The following is a 14,306-nucleotide window of genomic DNA, read 5'->3' as shown; positions in this document are numbered from 1 at the left end:
ATTGCTAAATACCTTATAGAAATCCTTTACAGCATGTTTCATTGATGTAAGTGATTGGGTTGCGATCTCCATGACTGTCGTGGTGAAAGAAATACGACATACAGAACTTGTTTCTCTTATCGATACTCATCTCTGCAAATGTCCCTGTCTTATTTACCTCTCTGTCAACAGATCTGAGATTACAATAATACCTTTTTTAATGCCCGCCTTGTATGTGCTCTCTTAGTTCATCAGACTGTGATTTATATCTCTAATATTTCCTGGGAACAAGTAGCCTTCACCTCTGAAATCCCATTCCAGAAATGTCAATACCGCCTCCGATATGTAACAGCAACCTCTCCCGTGGAAAATCAATTTATCAGTCAACGCGTTTTGCGGCCAGCCGAATGTCTGCCTCGCTTCTATACAGATTGCATTTGTTTGTTTGTTTTTCTTGTTTTGTTTTGATTTTTTTGTTGTACGGTAAAAACAAACTGAGCTTAATTACAATACAAAGCACACTGTAGTCACTTTGAATTATTCATGTAACATTTACCTGTGAGTAAGTTACTGCTTTGAATTTGGAATATTTACATGTCTGCTCTTTCTAAATAACATTTCACAAACAGAATCTCCCTCTAGTGGCACCTTGTACAGCAGTCAGTGCAGTTTGTATCCTTGTAACTAGAAATCACTGGGCCCCCCTGCAAAACTTTAACTGGGCCCCCTCTATCCCATATGACCCCCCCCCCCCCCTCCCCCCCTCCTGCATACTGCACAGGTAAATTGAGAGCCAATGTTATTCATTTGACTAGTGCACACTTGAATGTGTTTTCCCTCTGCAGATAAAAGCAGACAGCAGTGAAGCACTGCAGCCATTTTCTCTATCAATTACATTAGCTTCTGTGATAAAACGTGCATGTTTTCACACATACAGACACACATGGTGTACAGAAAATGCATACAAAAAACCGACAGACAAGTGTGCTCCCAGCCTCAGCCTATTACACTCACTCTGTCCACCTCTGATGGAGCAAAACTGGCTCTGCAGACTTATCCAGCATCACTGCAGTACACAGCACTTGGGGAGGGGTGGAGAGGCTGGGGGCGGGGCTCTGCAGACTCCTCCAGCATCACTACTGTACACAGCACTTGGGGAGGGGTGGAGAGGCTGGGGGCGGGGCTCGTCAGACTTCTCCAGCATCACTACAGTACAGAGCACTTGGGGAGGGGTGGAGAGGCTGGGGGCGGGGCTCTGCAGACTCCTCCAGCATCACTACTGTACACAGCACTTGGGGAGGGGTGGAGAGGCTGGGGGCGGGGCTCTGCAGACTCCTCCAGCATCACTACAGTACACAACACTTGGGGAGGGGTAGAGAGGTAGGAGGTGGGGCTCTGCAGACTCCTCCAGCATCACTACAGTACACAGCACTTGGGGAGGGGTGGAGAGGCTGGGGGCGGGGCTCTGCAGACTTCTCCAGCATCACTACAGTACGCAGCATACATTACCTGATCCGGCCAGCGCGTGTCCCCGCTGTCGCTTCTCTGTGCTCGGCTCCTCTTCACTGAACTTCCTGTCCGGGGAAGGTTAAACAGTAGAGGGCGCTCTACTGTTTAAACTTCCTGTCTGGACAGGACGTTCAGTGATGCTGGAGGAGCCGAGCAAGGAAAAGTGACAGTGGGGACCAGGATCAGGTAATGTATTGCTGCTGTATTGCTTCGGGCATTCGAATGCCGCTATCGACGCACTCCCGACCCCCCAGCGATCGAGGGAAATGTTCCGCACGGACGGATTGACAGGAATCGTCGGGAACGATTGATTTCGGACGGAAATCGGTCGTTCTGTCAGCGTTTGCGTGACGATTTCACAGCCGATTCGATCACAGTGATAGAATCAGCTGTATATCGGCGGGAAAATCGGAAAGTGTATGGGCCCCTTTAGTGGATGAGAAGAGCCAGTCATTAGAACAATTGTGCAGAGAGCAGAAAGCTTTTTCCCTCCATGCCCAGAGTTGTCAGTCTATCAGGACATGGAAAATAAACTTCTCCCCCCATGTGGCTTTTGGGCCCCCCTTCTGCTGTATCCCTTGCAGGGCCTATTGTTACGCCCCTGCCTGCTGGGCAGCTGGCAGGTAAAAAGACATCAGTAAGGAAAAAAAAAAAAACATTAAAACAAAACTTTAATACATTGTTCTGATATGTATTTGTGAACAGTGCTGTGTGTTATCTGACTACTGCCTTGTTTGCAAATGAATGTCGTATAAACATTGTGCAGCACAGAATGACAGATCTCTGATAAAGGTAGCCATACATCTAGTGATTTTGTTGTATGATCGACCATTTGATTCGATCATTTTTTTGAACTGGTAGAGACTCGAGTGTGTTCCAGTATGAATATCCATGAAAAGTGGCTGATATCATGTCGAATCGACCAACTTAGTTGATCGAGCAGGATGCAAGATATTGGTGGATCATTCGATAGCTTGTAGTGCGTGGGCCATTAGTCGATCGACTTTCAGTCAATCGCCCAATAAAGTCTATCGCTTTGTCAATTGAATCAGAATCGCTAGATGTATGGCTACCTTATGTACCACCTCACACGGACCTCGCCACTGCATTAAATGTCGGCCGTGGCGCTCTTTGTTTAACTTCCTTAGTGGTAGCCCTGAGTCTGGCTCGGGCCGGAAATCCGCAGCTCAGAGCAGTAACCCCGAGCCTGACTCGTGGTAGCCCCCGAGGGGTGAATACAGAGCATTGCGCACAGCAGGCTTTGTAACACACCTCCCCGGGGTTTTCAGATGCCGAGGATTATGTGGAAATATAGATAAAACAGAAAGGACCGGCACCGCTGTCTTGTATCAAAGCTCTTTTAATAGCACCAAAGTGGCAGCAGTGACAGACTGCTGTTTCGGTTTACACCTTTATCAAACTGCTCAAAGCCATAAAAATTGTGACAAGACAAACACCTTTAAATACCCCCTTTCTGTATGGGAGGGGCCCCAGTGCGGACCTGAGAGGGAACTTCAATGGTAATATGCAAATATGCTCATGTTTCGTGCACACTGAAAAAAAGTGTAATACCTGAATTAGCTTGTACACCACACCCCCAAGCTGGGATAGATCGATGATCACTTCCAAAAAAGGGAAACACTTTCTCCTCCTGTCCCTCCTCCGGAAGTAGTCAGCACATTATGGTCATTGGAGTGATCAGGTTACTCCAATGACCATAATGTGCTGACTACTTCCGGGTTGACCTGGAAGTCGTCAGAGCACTGCCTGCCAGGGGCGGCGCCAGGGGGGTGCTTGGGGGTGCTCGAGCACCCCCTAGAATTGTCCAAGCACCCCCAAAGCACCCCCTGGAGTGAACTGACTTCAGGCGTCTAAAAGACGCCAAGTCAGTTCACACAGCGGCAGCACGGAGCAGCAGGCAGGGCTACGGTAAGATGGCCGCCCGGAGCCCTGTTCTGCAGACTTCGAGTCTGCAGTGCATGGCTTCGGGCGGCCATTTTCCCGTAGCCCTGCTCTCTGCATGCAGGCAGGAAGTCTCGTCGTGACGTCGGGAAGGAAGAGGATCGTGGGCGCGCGGGCGCTGCGCGCCACAATGAGGTCGGGACTCGGGACAGGAGGTCGGGAAAGAAGGTCTTCTGGCTGTAGGTGAGTAAATGGGTTTTTCTTTTCTTTTTCAGGTGATGCTGATTGTGCATATTGGGGTCATATCTGCTACGGATTGTGCATATTGGGGTCATATCTGCTACGGATTGTGCATATTGGGGTCATATCTGCCACGGATTGTGCATATTGGGGTCATATCTGCCACGGATTGTGCATATTGGGGTCATATCTGCTACGGATTGTGCATATTGGGGTCATTTCTGCTACCGATTGTGCATATTGGGGTCATTTCTGCTACCGATTGTGCATATTGGGGTCATTTCTGCTACCGATTGTGCATATTGGGGTCATTTCTGCTACCGATTGTGCATATTGGGGTCATTTCTGCTACCGATTGTGCATATTGGGGTCATATCTGCTACCGATTGTGCATATTGGGGTCATATCTGCTACGGATTGTGCATATTGGAGTCATATCTGCTACCGATTGTGCATATTGGGGTCATATCTGCTACAGATTGTGCATATTGGGGTCATATCTGCTACCGATTGTGCATATTGGGGTCATATCTGCTACCGATTGTGCATATTGGGGTCATATCTGCTACCGATTGTGCATATTGGGGTCATATCTGCTACCGATTGTGCATATTGGGGTCATATCTGCTACCGATTGTGCATATTGGGGCCATATCTGATAACGATTGTGCATATTGGGACCATATCTGCCACCGATTGTGCATATTGGGACCATATCTGCCACCGATTGTGCATATTGGGACCATATCTGCCACCGATTGTGCATATTGGGACCATATCTGCCACCGATTGTGCATATTGGGACCATATCTGCCACCGATTGTGCATCTTGGGACCATATCTGCTACCGATTGTGCATATTGGGACCATATCTGCTACCGATTGTGCATGTTGGGACCATATCTGCTACCGATTGTGCATGTTGGGACCATATCTGCTACCGATTGTGCATGTTGGGGCCATATCTGCTACCGATTGTGCATGTTGGGGCCATATCTGCTACCGATTGTGCATGTTGGGGCCATATCTGCTACCGATTGTGCATGTTGGGGCCATATCTGCTACCGATTGTGCATGTTGGGGCCATATCTGCTACCGATTGTGCATGTTGGGGCCATATCTGCTACCGATTGTGCATATTGGGGCCATATCTGCTACCGATTGTGCATATTGGGGCCATATCTGCTACCGATTGTGCATATTGGGGCCATATCTGCTACGGATTGTGCATATTGGGGTCATATCTGCTACCGATTGTGCATATTGGGGCCATATCTGCTACCGATTGTGCATATTGGGGTCATATCTGCTACCGATTGTGCATATTGGGGTCATATCTGCTACCGATTGTGCATATTGGGGTCATATCTGCTACCGATTGTGCATATTGGGGTCATATCTGCTACCGATTGTGCATATTGGGGTCATATCTGCTACCGATTGTGCATATTGGGGTCATATCTGCTACCGATTGTGCATATTGGGGTCATATCTGCTACCGATTGTGCATATTGGGGTCATATCTGCTACCGATTGTGCATATTGGGGCCATATCTGATAACGATTGTGCATATTGGGACCATATCTGCCACCGATTGTGCATATTGGGACCATATCTGCCACCGATTGTGCATATTGGGACCATATCTGCCACCGATTGTGCATATTGGGACCATATCTGCCACCGATTGTGCATATTGGGACCATATCTGCTACCGATTGTGCATATTGGGACCATATCTGCTACCGATTGTGCATATTGGGACCATATCTGCTACCGATTGTGCATGTTGGGACCATATCTGCTACCGATTGTGCATGTTGGGACCATATCTGCTACCGATTGTGCATGTTGGGGCCATATCTGCTACCGATTGTGCATGTTGGGGCCATATCTGCTACCGATTGTGCATGTTGGGGCCATATCTGCTACCGATTGTGCATGTTGGGGCCATATCTGCTACCGATTGTGCATGTTGGGGCCATATCTGCTACCGATTGTGCATGTTGGGGCCATATCTGCTACCGATTGTGCATATTGGGGCCATATCTGCTACCGATTGTGCATATTGGGGCCATATCTGCTACCGATTGTGCATATTGGGGCCATATCTGCTACGGATTGTGCATATTGGGGTCATATCTGCTACCGATTGTGCATATTGGGGCCATATCTGCTACCGATTGTGCATATTGGGGTCATATCTGCTACCGATTGTGCATATTGGGGTCATATCTGCTACCGATTGTGCATATTGGGGTCATATCTGCTACCGATTGTGCATATTGGGGTCATATCTGCTACCGATTGTGCATATTGGGGTCATATCTGCTACCGATTGTGCATATTGGGGTCATATCTGCTACCGATTGTGCATATTGGAGCCATATCTGATAACGATTGTGCATATTGGGGTCATTGGACGTGTTTTTTGTTAAAATCTGCTCACATTACGTGTATTTTCTTGAGAAAACCTGCACAATTATGTGAATTTTCTGGGAAAAGGGTCACCAAAACTTGGGCCCTCTGTCTTTGCGTTGCACTTTTAAAGGGAACCCGAGGTGAGAATAATATTGAGGCTGCCATATTTATCTCCCTTTAAGCAATACCAGTTGCCTGGCTGCCGTGCTGGTCCTCTGCCTCTTATTCTTTCAACCATAGACCCTGAACAAGCATGCAGCAGGTCAGGGGTTTCTGACAATATTGTCAGAACTGACAAGATTAGCTGCATGGCTTGTTTCAGGTGTAATTCAGTTCACTACTACAGCCAAATAGATCAGCAGGGCTGCCAGGCAACTAGTATTGTTTAAAAGGAAATAAATATGGCAGCCACCATATCACTCTCACCCTGGGTTCACTTTAACCACTTCGGGACCACAGTCTTTTCGCCCCTTAAGGACCGGCCACTTTTTTTCCATTCAGACCACTGCAGCTTTCACGGTTTATTGCTCGCTCATACAACCTACCACCTAAATGAATTTTGGCTCCTTTTCTTGTCACTAATAAAGCTTTCTTTTGGTGCGATTTGATTGCTCCTGCGATTTTTACTTTTTATTATATTCAGCAAAAAAGACATGAATTTTGGCAAAAAAATGATTTTTTTAACTTTCTGTGCTGACATTTTTCAAATAAAGTAAAATTTCTGTATACATGCAGCGCGAAAAATGTGGACAGACATGTTTTTGATAAAAAAAAAAACATTCAGTGTATATTTATTGGTTTGGGTAAAAGTTATAGCGTTTACAAACTATGGTGCAAAAAGTGAATTTTCCCATTTTCAAGCATCTATGACTTTTCTGACCCCCTGTCATGTTTCATGAGGGGCTAGAATTCCAGGATAGTATAAATACCCCCCAAATGACCCCATTTTGGAAAGAAGACATCCCAAAGTATTCACTGAGAGGCATAGTGAGTTCATAGAAGATATTATTTTTTGTCACAAGTAAGCGGAAAATGACACTTTGTGACAAAAAAAAAAAAAAAAAAAAGTTTCCATTTCTGCTAACTTGCGACAAAAAAAAATGAAATCTGCCACGGACTCACTATGCTCCTCTCTGAATACCTTGAAGTGTCTACTTTCCAAAATGGGGTCATTTGTGGGGTGTGTTTACTGTCCTGACATTTTGGGGGGTGCTAAATTGTAAGCACCCCTGTAAAGCCTAAAGGTGCTCATTGGACTTTGGACCCCTTAGCGCAGTTAGGCTGCAAAAAAGTGCCACACATGTGGTATCGCCGTACTCGGGAGAAGTAGTACAATGTGTTTTGGGGTGTATTTTTACACATACCCATGCTGGGTGGGAGAAATAGCTCTGTAAATGACAATGTTTTCACTTTTTTTACACACAATTGTCCATTTACAGAGTTATTTCTCCCACCCAGCATGGGTATGTGTAAAAATACACCCCAAAACACATTATACTACTTCTCCCGAGTACGGCGATACCACATGTGTGGCACTTTTTTGCACCCTAACTGCGCTAAAGGGCCCAAAGTCCAATGAGTACCTTTAGGATTTCACAGGTCATTTTGCGGAATTTGATTTCCAGACTACTCCTCACGGTTTAGGGCCCCTAAAATGCCAGGGCAGTATAGGAACCCCACAAATGACCCCATTTTAGAAAGAAGACACCCCAAGGTATTCCGTTAGGAGTATGGTGAGTTCATAGAAGATTTTATTTTTTGTCAAAAGTTAGCGGAAAATTGATTTTTATTGTTTTTTTCACAAAGTGTCATTTTCCACTAACTTGTGCCAAAAAATAAAATCTTCTATGAACTTACCATACTCCTAACGGAATACCTTGGGGTGTCTTCTTTCTAAAATGGGGTCATTTGTGGGGTTCCTATACTGCCCTGGCATTTTAGGGGCCCTAAACCGTGAGGAGTAGTCTGGAAATCAAATTCCGCAAAATGACCTGTGAAATCCTAAAGATACTCATTGGACTTTGGGCCCTTTAGCGCAGTTAGGGTGCAAAAAAGTGCCACACATGTGGTATCGCCGTACTCGGGAGAAGTAGTACAATGTGTTTTGGGGTGTATTTTTACACATACCCATGCTGGGTGGGAGAAATAACTCTGTAAATGGACAATTGTGTGTAAAAAAATCTAAAGATTGTCATTTACAGAGGTATTTCTCCCACCCAGCATGGGTATGTGTAAAAATACAACCCAAAACACATTATACTACTTCTCCCGAGTACGGCAATACCACATGTGTGGCACTTTTTTGCACCCTAACTGCGCTAAAGGGCCCAAAGTCCAATGAGTACCTTTAGGATTTCACAGGTCATTTTGCGGAATTTGATTTCCAGACTACTCCTCACGGTTTAGGGCCCCTAAAATGCCAGGGCAGTATAGGAACCCCACAAATGACCCCATTTTAGAAAGAAGACACCCCAAGGTATTCCGTTAGGAGTATGGTGAGTTCATAGAAGATTTTATTTTTTGGCACAAGTTAGTGGAAAATGACACTTTGTGGAAAAAAACAATAAAAATCAATTTTCCGCTAACTTTTGACAAAAAATAAAATCTTCTATGAACTTACCATACTCCTAACGGAATACCTTGGGGTGTCTTCTTTCTAAAATGGGGTCATTTGTGGGGTTCCTATACTGCCCTGGCATTTTAGGGGCCCTAAACCGTAAGGAGTAGTCTGGAAATCAAATTCCGCAAAATGACCTGTGAAATCCTAAAGATACTCATTGGACTTTGGGCCCTTTAGCGCAGTTAGGGTGCAAAAAAGTGCCACACATGTGGTATCGCCGTACTCGGGAGAAGTAGTACAATGTGTTTTGGGGTGTATTTTTACACATACCCATGCTGGGTGGGAGAAATAACTCTGTAAATGGACAATTGTGTGTAAAAAAATCAAAAGATTGTCATTTACAGAGGTATTTCTCCCACCCAGCATGGGTATGTGTAAAAATACACCCCAAAACACATTATACTACTTCTCCCGAGTTCGGCAATACCACATGTGTGGCACTTTTTTGCACCCTAACTGCGCTAAAGGGCCCAAAGTCCAATGAGTACCTTTAGGATTTCACAGGTCATTTTGCGGAATTTGATTTCCAGACTACTCCTCACGGTTTAGGGCCCCTAAAATGCCAGGGCAGTATAGGAACCCCACAAATGACCCCATTTTAGAAAGAAGACACCCCAAGGTATTCCGTTAGGAGTATGGTGAGTTCATAGAAGATTTTATTTTTTGTCACAAGTTAGTGGAAAATGACACTTTGTGAAAAAAACAATAAAAATCAATTTTCCGCTAACTTTTGACAAAAAATAAAATCTTCTGTGAACTTACCATACTCCTAACGGAATACCTTGGGGTGTCTTCTTTCTAAAATGGGGTCATTTGTGGGGTTCCTATACTGCCCTGGCATTTTAGGGGCCCTAAACCGTAAGGAGTAGTCTGGAAATCAAATTCCGCAAAATGACCTGTGAAATCCTAAAGATACTCATTGGACTTTGGGCCCTTTAGCGCAGTTAGGGTGCAAAAAAGTGCCACACATGTGGTATCGCCGTACTCGGGAGAAGTAGTACAATGTGTTTTGGGGTGTATTTTTACACATACCCATGCTGGGTGGGAGAAATAACTCTGTAAATGGACAATTGTGTGTAAAAAAATCAAAAGATTGTCATTTACAGAGGTATTTCTCCCACCCAGCATGGGTATGTGTAAAAATACACCCCAAAACACATTATACTACTTCTCCCGAGTTCGGCAATACCACATGTGTGGCACTTTTTTGCACCCTAACTGCGCTAAAGGGCCCAAAGTCCAATGAGTACCTTTAGGATTTCACAGGTCATTTTGCGGAATTTGATTTCCAGACTACTCCTCACGGTTTAGGGCCCCTAAAATGCCAGGGCAGTATAGGAACCCCACAAATGACCCCATTTTAGAAAGAAGACACCCCAAGGTATTCCGTTAGGAGTATGGTGAGTTCATAGAAGATTTTATTTTTTGTCACAAGTTAGTGGAAAATGACACTTTGTGAAAAAAACAATAAAAATCAATTTTCCGCTAACTTTTGACAAAAAATAAAATCTTCTGTGAACTTACCATACTCCTAACGGAATACCTTGGGGTGTCTTCTTTCTAAAATGGGGTCATTTGTGGGGTTCCTATACTGCCCTGGCATTTTAGGGGCCCTAAACCGTAAGGAGTAGTCTGGAAATCAAATTCCGCAAAATGACCTGTGAAATCCTAAAGATACTCATTGGACTTTGGGCCCTTTAGCGCAGTTAGGGTGCAAAAAAGTGCCACACATGTGGTATCGCCGTACTCGGGAGAAGTAGTACAATGTGTTTTGGGGTGTATTTTTACACATACCCATGCTGGGTGGGAGAAATAACTCTGTAAATGGACAATTGTGTGTAAAAAAATCTAAAGATTGTCATTTACAGAGGTATTTCTCCCACCCAGCATGGGTATGTGTAAAAATACAACCCAAAACACATTATACTACTTCTCCCGAGTACGGCAATACCACATGTGTGGCACTTTTTTGCACCCTAACTGCGCTAAAGGGCCCAAAGTCCAATGAGTACCTTTAGGATTTCACAGGTCATTTTGCGGAATTTGATTTCCAGACTACTCCTCACGGTTTAGGGCCCCTAAAATGCCAGGGCAGTATAGGAACCCCACAAATGACCCCATTTTAGAAAGAAGACACCCCAAGGTATTCCGTTAGGAGTATGGTGAGTTCATAGAAGATTTTATTTTTTGGCACAAGTTAGTGGAAAATGACACTTTGTGGAAAAAAACAATAAAAATCAATTTTCCGCTAACTTTTGACAAAAAATAAAATCTTCTATGAACTTACCATACTCCTAACGGAATACCTTGGGGTGTCTTCTTTCTAAAATGGGGTCATTTGTGGGGTTCCTATACTGCCCTGGCATTTTAGGGGCCCTAAACCGTAAGGAGTAGTCTGGAAATCAAATTCCGCAAAATGACCTGTGAAATCCTAAAGATACTCATTGGACTTTGGGCCCTTTAGCGCAGTTAGGGTGCAAAAAAGTGCCACACATGTGGTATCGCCGTACTCGGGAGAAGTAGTACAATGTGTTTTGGGGTGTATTTTTACACATACCCATGCTGGGTGGGAGAAATAACTCTGTAAATGGACAATTGTGTGTAAAAAAATCAAAAGATTGTCATTTACAGAGGTATTTCTCCCACCCAGCATGGGTATGTGTAAAAATACACCCCAAAACACATTATACTACTTCTCCCGAGTTCGGCAATACCACATGTGTGGCACTTTTTTGCACCCTAACTGCGCTAAAGGGCCCAAAGTCCAATGAGTACCTTTAGGATTTCACAGGTCATTTTGCGGAATTTGATTTCCAGACTACTCCTCACGGTTTAGGGCCCCTAAAATGCCAGGGCAGTATAGGAACCCCACAAATGACCCCATTTTAGAAAGAAGACACCCCAAGGTATTCCGTTAGGAGTATGGTGAGTTCATAGAAGATTTTATTTTTTGTCACAAGTTAGTGGAAAATGACACTTTGTGAAAAAAACAATAAAAATCAATTTTCCGCTAACTTTTGACAAAAAATAAAATCTTCTGTGAACTTACCATACTCCTAACGGAATACCTTGGGGTGTCTTCTTTCTAAAATGGGGTCATTTGTGGGGTTCCTATACTGCCCTGGCATTTTAGGGGCCCTAAACCGTAAGGAGTAGTCTGGAAATCAAATTCCGCAAAATGACCTGTGAAATCCTAAAGATACTCATTGGACTTTGGGCCCTTTAGCGCAGTTAGGGTGCAAAAAAGTGCCACACATGTGGTATCGCCGTACTCGGGAGAAGTAGTACAATGTGTTTTGGGGTGTATTTTTACACATACCCATGCTGGGTGGGAGAAATAACTCTGTAAATGGACAATTGTGTGTAAAAAAATCAAAAGATTGTCATTTACAGAGGTATTTCTCCCACCCAGCATGGGTATGTGTAAAAATACACCCCAAAACACATTATACTACTTCTCCCGAGTTCGGCAATACCACATGTGTGGCACTTTTTTGCACCCTAACTGCGCTAAAGGGCCCAAAGTCCAATGAGTACCTTTAGGATTTCACAGGTCATTTTGCGGAATTTGATTTCCAGACTACTCCTCACGGTTTAGGGCCCCTAAAATGCCAGGGCAGTATAGGAACCCCACAAATGACCCCATTTTAGAAAGAAGACACCCCAAGGTATTCCGTTAGGAGTATGGTGAGTTCATAGAAGATTTTATTTTTTGTCACAAGTTAGTGGAAAATGACACTTTGTGAAAAAAACAATAAAAATCAATTTTCCGCTAACTTTTGACAAAAAATAAAATCTTCTGTGAACTTACCATACTCCTAACGGAATACCTTGGGGTGTCTTCTTTCTAAAATGGGGTCATTTGTGGGGTTCCTATACTGCCCTGGCATTTTAGGGGCCCTAAACCGTAAGGAGTAGTCTGGAAATCAAATTCCGCAAAATGACCTGTGAAATCCTAAAGATACTCATTGGACTTTGGGCCCTTTAGCGCAGTTAGGGTGCAAAAAAGTGCCACACATGTGGTATCGCCGTACTCGGGAGAAGTAGTACAATGTGTTTTGGGGTGTATTTTTACACATACCCATGCTGGGTGGGAGAAATAACTCTGTAAATGGACAATTGTGTGTAAAAAAATCAAAAGATTGTCATTTACAGAGGTATTTCTCCCACCCAGCATGGGTATGTGTAAAAATACACCCCAAACCACATTATACTACTTCTCCCGAGTTCGGCAATACCACATGTGTGGCACTTTTTTGCACCCTAACTGCGCTAAGGGGCCCAGAGTCCAATGAGTACCTTTAGGCTTTACAGGGGTGCTCAAAATTTAGCACCCCGCCCACTTGCCAGGACAGTTAACAAACCCCACAAATGACCCCATTTTGGAAAGAATACACGCTAAGGTATTCCATGAGGGCCATGGTGAGTTCATAGAAAATTTTATTTTTTGTCACAAGTTAGCGGAAAATGACATTTTGTGAAAAAAAACAAAAAAACACAATTTCTGCTAACTTGTGACAAAAAATAAAACATTCTATGAACTCACCATGCACCTCACGGAATACTTTGGGGTGTCCTCTTTCCAAAATGGCATCATTCGTGGGGTCTGTCCTGGCATTTTAGGGTCTCTGCAATCATTACATGTATGGCCAGTATTAGGAGTTTCTGCTATACTCCTTATATTGGGCATAAGGGTAATGCACTGTGGGCTGAAAGGAAAAATGAACGTCAAACAATCAATCAATGTGGATGAAAAAATATCTGCCAAAAAATTTGAAAAAAAAAAAAAAAAAGAGAGGAGGAAGGCGTCTGCCAGGACATAGGAGCTGCCGCCCCAAAAATCCAAACCCACCAGCTCGTATGCCCTGGCAAACCTGATTTATCCATTCACACCGATCGATGTGGATGAACAAATCATTGCCAGAGTTCTTTTTTGATACAAAGTGTTTGCCAAAGCATATGAATCCCCAACACCACTCCTCGGCCCATATGCCTCGGCAAACGTATCTTTTTGACTGCGGAGGAGAAATCTCGTCCTGCAGCGCTGCATGCACCGACTTGTGTGTAAGCTGACAGACGCGCAATGTTCTGTCAGGATGCACCATCAGTGCTGCAGCTGATTGGTCAGTCTGGATAGAAAAAAAGAGAGAAGAAAAAAAGACAAAACAATACAAAAAGGAGGGGAAGGCGTCTGCCAGGACATAGGAGCTGCCGCCCCAAAAATCCAAACCCACCAGCTCGTATGCCCTGGCAAACCTGATTTATCCATTCACACCGACCGATGTGGATGAACAAATCATTGCCAGAGTTCTTTTTTGATACAAAGTGTTTGCCAAAGCATATGAATCCCCAACACCACTCCTCGGCCCATATGCCTCGGCAAACGTATCTTTTTGACTGCGGAGGAGAAATCTCGTCCTGCAGCGCTGCATGCACCGACTTGTGTGTAAGCTGACAGACGCGCAATGTTCTGTCAGGATGCACCATCAGTGCTGCAGCTGATTGGTCAGTCTGGATAGAAAAAAAGAGAGAAGAAAAAAAGACAAAACAATACAAAAAGGAGGGGAAGGCGTCTGCCAGGACATAGGAGCTGCCGCCCCAAAAATCCAAACCCACCAGCTCGTATGCCCTGGC

Source organism: Hyperolius riggenbachi, chromosome 5 (assembly GCF_040937935.1).
Source record: "Hyperolius riggenbachi isolate aHypRig1 chromosome 5, aHypRig1.pri, whole genome shotgun sequence".
Classification (NCBI taxonomy): Eukaryota; Metazoa; Chordata; class Amphibia; order Anura; family Hyperoliidae; genus Hyperolius; species Hyperolius riggenbachi.
The sequence above is the reverse complement of the archived record's forward strand: the minus strand, read 5'-3'. Positions refer to the sequence as shown.